Source organism: Cornus florida, unplaced genomic scaffold (assembly GCF_030987335.1).
Source record: "Cornus florida cultivar Cherokee Brave unplaced genomic scaffold, ASM3098733v1 CherokeeBrave_3.0.0_Hap2_Chr09, whole genome shotgun sequence".
In the NCBI taxonomy this organism is placed as follows: Eukaryota; Viridiplantae; Streptophyta; class Magnoliopsida; order Cornales; family Cornaceae; genus Cornus; species Cornus florida.
The window spans coordinates 84,821,331-84,830,195 of NW_026775579.1; positions in this window are offsets into that span (position 1 = coordinate 84,821,331).

An 8,865-nucleotide genomic window follows, 5' to 3' on the forward strand; every position below is an offset into this window, starting at 1 on the left:
GATGTTGGTTCATCCAGTACCAAAGGCCTAAGGTGGGTGTTTTCTATTAAGTCACAACATTTTATACAGAAAAGTGGTCTCCTTCAAGTTATGCTTTGTTCTTTTAGATTCTTTCCTATGTCATCTGGTATATTCTGATTGTTGCAAGAATATGAAAGAAAGCATGAGTATAGTACACTATATATTACTTTTAAATGTGGCGCGGTATATGTAATTGTAACGACATATATATCGAAACAAAAACAAATTACAAAATACGACAGAAAAGTAAACACATCACACAAAGAACACAAAAATTTACGTGGCTCGGCACATCTCATACAAAGAACACAAAGTTTTTACCATGTGAAAATCAGGAAATTACAAGTTTCAGTGCTCAAACCCTAGTTCTTGCTCTCACTCTCTTTCTTGCGATTTCAATGTCTCACTTTATCCCACTCCAAACTTTAAACTCTCTATTTAGTTGTATTATTTTACATAAAGTGACGACTCTCAGACGCATGCCACCTTCTCAAAATTCGCAAGTCAAGCTTTAACCCATGCATATAATAATGGTCTCTTGAAATTAATTATATTATAATTAATTACACAATAACATATAACTTAATATATACCATGCAATGATGCAAGTTGAGCTTTATAAGATGACTCGTTTTCTACGTAAATTTTACCAAATAATCTCTTTTAACTCAATCATTTGCCTTCTGTAACTCTATGAAAACCATGTTTGAATCTGTTTGTTTACTTTTCAACGTTCCTCTATCACTTAGGGGTAGTAGGAAAAAAAAAACCCACTCGGGCTGGTCACCCCGGGTTGGGAGGTCAGCTGTCGTTGTTGGCATTTATGTGGGATGGATGTGATTTGGGGGTTAATTGAATTGATCGGAATTTTGAGGAGTTGTCACACTAAAATCCTCTCCACACCCTACAAACTCCCTAATATTTTAAAATCTTCCAACTTTATGTACATTCCACGATTTTCACATAAACATGTGGAAGACTCTATTACTTAACACTACCCTATCATAGAATTTATGTTTCAATTTTATCAACGATTAGGTTTTCATTTAAAGTCGCATTTTACAAGTCTTGGCCTATAAATAAAAAAAAATAAAAAAAATATGTTGTTAAGCAAGTCCTGACATCTACTAAACTCATGCACACATTCATTTTGTTCATTTGAAGACTCAAACCAACCCTTACTATCCACTTTGAAAGGTATAAGAGATATCATATAATGTTATCCACCTTGATAACATTTCTCTTTTTGGAGAGAAGAAAAGTTAAAAGAAATTATAAAATGGGGAAATGCGAAATGGATTTATGTATTGAGGGAAAAAAAAAAAAAAGAAAAAGAAAAAAAAGAGAAGGAGATACTTCTATACATTATGCCCATTCGATTGCTATCAAGGGAAGGCCCAAAGCGTGGTCTTCATATTTGATTCAAAGATCCTATAGTTTTTTTTGCTTATCAACTTGCAAGGTCAATGGGTTGCTCCAAAGCGTGGTCTTCTTATTTTTGAGTTAATATTCTTATTTTTGAGTTTTTATACTTGATTAATCGAGCTTGTATATATAAGATGCATGTTTTTTCAAATATTCATATAACAAAACATGTTAGTAGACTTCTAGTTCTTACTTGAATGAAGAAAAATACTAATAGGACAACATACAAGAAGATGGACAATAATAGCGTATATATATATATATATATATATATATATATATATAGGTTCAAAACGGTAAATAAATGGATGGAACTTTTGAACTGAACTCAAACTCTTTCTACCATCATCAATGCAATCAAACCAAAGGAAATTCCTGCATAACCAGTAAATTTGCATGCTTATTAAGAAGTGATAGAATAATTTAACTACTAAAAGAAAACATGTCAAAATGTTGTTGAATGGGATGGTACACACTAGTCAATGACAACAATTCAATTTTTGTCATATTAAGTTCATGAAAATAGAAGGTAGCAGTTTGATTAGGGCATGTATATGATACTTCGACCCAAAAAAAGAAAATAAAAAAAGACCATGCGTACTGACCAACTTTTGACAATTTAATCATACCAATTCGTTGCTCTCTCTCTCTCTGGCAAATATTAAAGACAAGAATAATAAGTTAATAAATAATAATTTATGTTACTTTTAGTGTCTAGGAATGTAACCGCTTATTCCAACTATCATTTTGTTTGGTATACAATTTAAAGTAGTAATGACCATTCCAACCTCAAATAATTTTTTTTTTAACCCAAAAACCCTCATATTTTACGTTCAAAAACCACCACAAACACCATTGCCTCCCCCATCTCCCCCATTTGCATTTCACCACCTGTACCTCCATTGCCTCCTACCACTACCACTATTATTGTCACCGCCACCATTGTTACCGCCTTCAACCGCCACACCATCGCCGTTCCCACTACCACCTCCACCACACACACATTCAAAATTGTAACAATTGAAATGCAACGACATTGAAATCTATCTGGAATATGTCTTAAAACAACTGTTACACGGTTGGTTTCACACAAAAATATAAAAGATGGTACTAGCAATTTTGTACGAGTCTAAATGGATCAGATTGAAACTGTTATTCAAACCGAACCAATTCAATTGGCGCTGATTGGTTTTGATTGGTTCGGTTTTAAAGGCAAATCTGATTAAGGGTTAAGTGCGGAAAATAGTATATTTATTGTGCGTAACACACTCCTCACCCATATAGAACATTCCTAAAGCATTGATTTGGTACAATTAAGTTCCTGAAATAATGCCCAAATTATTTCATCTATATTTTGCATATTTTTTTTTAAAAAAAATGTCATTTCGTGTATATTTTGTTCAATGCACACTATGATATGTAATGTACGTCTATTTTATTCGATTCTTGTTTGATTAATACATATATAAATTGATATATAAAGAGAGAAATAGAAAAATATATCTATCTATAGAGAGAGAGAAATCAAGTGGGTTAAATATATTTGATGTGCACATGACACCTTTCTACTATGAAATTGTATATATTACACACCCCGTTGCATTTTTGAAAGGCTAAAATGGTAAAACGGACATTAAAACATTACTTTATGTTACAAACTTGCAAAAATTAATTTGAGAGTATTTCTGCACATTTTTGAAAGATTAAGAGAGATAATAACATACATTTAAAATATGGGAAAAATGATATGTGGAGTATACTCTAGAGGTGTTTTTCGCATTTAACCTATCAATTTAACTATAAATTAGATTTTAGTGGAGCCAATCAAATCGGTCTGATTAATAAATTAAGAGTAAAAAATCCAATCCGTCGTTCATATAAATACACATCTGGCTTAGAGCCCTTTTGGATTGATTTTTAGAACGCTGCTTTCGGCTTTTAAGGCTTAAAAACTATTCTTCGATGTGGAAAAGCGTTGGACTAAAGCTGGAGGAGGGTATTGCCCCGTTTGGGGGAGCTTCTTGAAGCCTCAAAAAGTCCTTCCAAGTTTAAAAAGTCCATTTGAAAAAAATTGTAACATTTGGTTACACATATGTGAAAGACATTTTGAAAAAGCAAATGGTCAGGAAGCACATTTTAGAGAAGTAAGAAAATGTTACTTATGAAACATCCTTTTAAGAAGTCAATTTTTTTTTTTTTTTTTTTTCAAAAAGATAAATTTGTTATTTTATTATGTATTTTTCATAGATTTACAATATTGTCCTATATTCTTTTTTGGTTCTTCGTTCTACCACCACCTTCCATCACCGCCATCGTAACCTTTCAACACCACCACCACTGTCCACCTCCACCACCATCACCCTCCACTACCACTTTCTGCCACAAACCATTCCCATCTTTCGGCCACTACCACTTTCTGCCACCACATTCCACCACCGCTAGCGTGACCTTCCACCAACACCATCATTGCCATCACCACCATCCTCCACTGCCACCATCACCCTCCACTACCACTGTCACCAACCACCACGACCTTCTACCACCCAGGGCCGGGTCGAGCCTTAGGCGAGTTAGGCGGTTGCTTAAGGCCCCAGCCAATAAGAAGGCCCCATTATTTTTTATTGCTCTACATATTATAACTTTCTTAAAACAATTATAGTATTTTATTTAATTATTAAACTTTAAGGTATAGAGAAATTTGACAGTTAACCTAAAAGATTTCTATTCTTTATTTTTTTGAGGGCCCCCAAAATTTTTTTCCCTTTATACATTATAACTTACCTAAATATTTTATTTTCTTATATAATTAAACCTCAGCAAATACAAAATTTAATAGTGTGCGCAAAATATTTGTATCCTAGTATTATCTTCTTCTTTTTTTTTTTTTTTTTTTTTTTTTTTTTCCTCTCTTTCATCCTCGTTACATCAGCATATACACACACGCATTAAAATTAAATATTAAATATATATTTAAGTGAAAATTGGTGAAATTTTCTATATTTTTCTAAGACTCCTATTAATTTTTATTTTCTCTTTTTTATTTTATTCCTCATATATTTTTTCTTCTCTCTCATTGTAATTTTCTTTTTTTCATCTTCTCCACAGTTACAATTTACAATATCAGAATCTCACTCCAGAAGAAGATTTTGAATATACTTATATTCTATTAAAGAATTTATTGGAGCATTAGATGAAATTATTCGAAATAAGTTTTTATTATTCTATAACTTAAATTGGTTTATAGTTTTATTAATTTTTGTTATCATAAAATTATATATTTTGTTTATAATTTTTATTTGTATTGTTAAATATGACTATTAGAAAGTACATAACCAATTAATTAATGATAGAACTAGAGTTTGGAAGAATTTTAGTGATAGGTTTAAAAATCACTAAACAAATAATTAACTGGCATAAATATATGAATTGATTTAATTAAAAGGCTACTTTATTTTTTTCGCCTAAGGCTTCATATTGTATTGAGCTGCCCCTGTTACCACCGCTGCCACCGTGACCTTCTACCACCACCATCGTCATCGCCACCTTCCACCATTACCACCACCGCTGCCGCCACCCTCAACTGTGACCTTCTACCATTGCCGACATCGTCACATTCCACCACCACCACCCTCAACTGCCACCTTCCACCACCACCACTATCGCAATTGCCTTCAGTTAACACCACCACCAATATTGCCATCGCCTTTTACCATTGCTGCCTTCACACTTTTTATTGGAGGCTTGTAATAATTATTAAGGACAAAGAATATTAATGTCAAGAAAAAAATAATTTAAAAGTTAAAAAGTAATTTAGGAAATGCGCTTGTCAAATATCTTTTTCCGATTAATTCTTTCTAACAAAATTCTTTTCACGAATGACTTATTAATGAAAGACCTTTAATATGAGAAAGCTCCCACAAACGGGAATTAAAAATTTCCCAGAACACTCTTCCTGGATGATGCGGAGCTCCTTTTCACTCGTAAATGTCCCGTTTTAAACGGAAAAAACCCGCGATTTTTTCTATCAAAATTGTAGATATTTTGTTTGTTTGTTTTCAAGTGTCCTATCAATCTATCATCACCTTCAGGTTTATTAACCCTTTCTGCCTTTTCACACACAGTGCATTTTACAAATTTTTTGTGTGTTTGTTTCTATCTTTTATTAGTTTCTTCCTAACCCATTTTTTTTTTTGGTTAAGTTAATTAAATTAACCTCACCACCACAAAAGTATGGTACTTTATACTCCGTACATGAAAAATTCATGCAATAATTGCATGATGTTCCCTTCATACTAAGTGCATTTTGCCAAATTTATCTTCATGAAACTGTAAAGTCCCTTAAAATCTAGAAAATTTAACTTTTAAACCAACTATTTTATATACTGATGTATTATTTTACATTTCTTGGCAACTATCCCATTTATTCGCAATGTAGATTTGTTTCAACAAATATTTTGCAAAACTAACTGTTAAAAGTAATGAGAATGAATATTGTATTGATGTAATGTGTGTAATATACATGGGTTATGATATGTGTGAAGAACAAATAAACCTAAACCCTATATGGTAAATCTATACATGACAATAATATATTATACATTACAATAATATATTATACCATATATTCTAACAGCCCCTCAAAGTCAAGATAAGTTATATGAAGCCATCTTTAGTTTGAAGATAATCCTTTAGACCTGATGTAGCTGACGTGGCACCGATGCAAGGTGATTGATGACATGGCAATTGAGGCAGGTGACTTGGCACTATTGCTGGCGCCTCTGATGCGTGGCAATTGACATAGTAGGTGACGTGGCACAACTACTGGCACCGTTATAGAATGTGTTTGACGTTGCACCAATACTGACATGTCAGGTGACGCAGGGTGGATATGTGAAGATCTTGGAGGTAGGTGCGGAGCGTGAATAAGTTGATGTTGCCATCCCGGTGGTAACTACTATAAACTAATAGGTAATGAATTTGTGAAGATTCACCATGTTGAAGGCGCTTGTGAGCGCATGATGATCTGATCTGACACTTTAAAGGTGCGGGATTACTGCTGGTGAGCGTGAAAGCATATGGAAGAGTGGGATTACCACTTGAGGCTCATGGTAGCACGGTGATAGAGCGGATCCGACACATTGAGCATTTCTGAACGAAACATCTCATTAAACAACGAGGCTTCCCTATACGGGACATCTTTAGGCTAGGCTTCTCTAAATGAGGCATCTTGTTGGGTTCCCCGAAGGAAGATTTAGACAGCGAGCCTTGCACAGGGCATATAAAGACCTCGGAGTGCGGAAGCATGAGTTTGTTGGTTGACCGCCACCGGGGATGGGACTGATGTCATTCCGGCGGTGGCTTTAATACCATGTTAAATGTAAAGAGAATGAATATTGTATTGATGTAATGTATGTAATACATAGGGATTTATATATGAGACGACATGTGTGGTGTATTGATGTAATGTATGTAATACATAAGAATTTATATAGGAGACAACATGTGTGGAGAGCAAGTAAACTTAAACTATATATGATAAACCTAAACCCTATATGATAAACCTATACATGACAACAATATATTCTAGAATATATTCTAACACTAACATAAAAACTCTTTTGCAAATCTCTTTTAAAATACAGTTTTGAATCATTAACACATAATTGATAGTTTCTGCCCCTCTTTTTATTTTGCAAAAAGCATAAACAAAAATTGTCAAATGAGACTCATACCAAATTTCCATATGTAAGTATAAAACCTCAATTTTTTAGTTTAGTTGTCATTGCAAAGTTGAATTATAATGACAAATTGCGTTTAAAATGGTGCTAATGTTTATATAAATAATTGCAAATTGTATTTTTACTGGATGTAATTAGGAAAAATATCTAATTATTGGGTTGTTTAAAGAAGTTCAATTCACAAATCCAATTCGATTCAATCTAGTCTTGAACAGATTGGATTGGTTCGCTTCAAAAACCCTCATCAGTTTGGTTTGATTTCTTTTTTTATTAAAACGTTAGATATTGATTTTGATTCTATATGCATGCCTAAGCAATTTAATTCATGTGCACCCCTAGTTTCTTATACCAACTAAAAAGAAGTTTAAGACCAGTTCGTATGCCCCCTTATTTGTTGTACCAACCTAAAAAGTTTAAGATCAATTCATGTGCATCCTAAAATTCTTGTACCAACTCAAGAAGTTCAAGGCCAACCAATGTATAAAAGAAGTTTTAAGGTCAATCAATGCATAGCATACATGCCATCATAGTGACCAATACAAGTAAGTACTTTCGTAATTGTTTTGACGTCCAAGTGGATTGTCGAGACAGCCATTGTCAAGACAGTCTCTACATGCAACATAAGGTTTGGCACAACAATGATAACTTTGTTGATTGAACTAAACTATTTTATAATTTAATTAACATAATGCCCAGGTAATCAAATCAAATAATAAAACAATAGATATGCGAGTCATATATTTTCTCTAACATGATTAAAAAACATGTTCTAATAGTTTGATATATTATTATTTTTTAACTTTTAAATTAAAATATTATAATAGCCTAGAATTTTGGAAAAATAAAATAATATTTTTTAACTTTTAAATTAAAATATTATAATAGCCTAGAATTTTGGAAAAATAAAATAATAGTAAATAAATAACTGATAACAATCTTTTCTACAAGTGAGCCGTATAAATACAAGAGCTATCATATTATCTGCCTGAGTATTCTATAAAAATATACAAATCTCCTATAATCTACTAAAGTATTATAAAAACATACATATCTTCTAAAATGTCCTATATTATTTTAGAAAGATGTAATGTGTGCAATGATTTAGAGAAGATTGTGGTTGAGTAATGCTTGTCAAAATAAAGAGAATTTATATAATTCGACATTTCTTCAATAAGCAATATATGTTTAAAAAAAAAAAAAATGAATATGATATATAATTATGTTTGTTGACAAATGACATAATAATTTACTTTGAGACTTGAACTATAAGACCGTTGTGTTTGTTATATAAGGTACTTTTTATTATAAAGATGATATTGTAATTTTTATTCGTAGTGTAAAAATTATTCTTCTCAATTAAACACAAAATTGGATGATGAAGAACTAGCATGTGCGAATTTCATAAGAAAAGCTCCAATTGAAATATTTATTTTGTCATGTATATATTTTTTTTATCGGGCCTAAAAAACACTCTCAAATCTCCAATTTCTCCAACTTTTAATTTATATATATATACATATATATGTATATATATATATATATTTAATACGAGTACTACTGTTTCTAACTTTAATCACCCTCTCCACTTACATGAAAAGTTAACTCAAAACGAACGCAGTGAGCGCGTGGGATACATAGAAAGGAGGACACATCCTCTCTAAAAAATTCTCTCTCTCTCTCT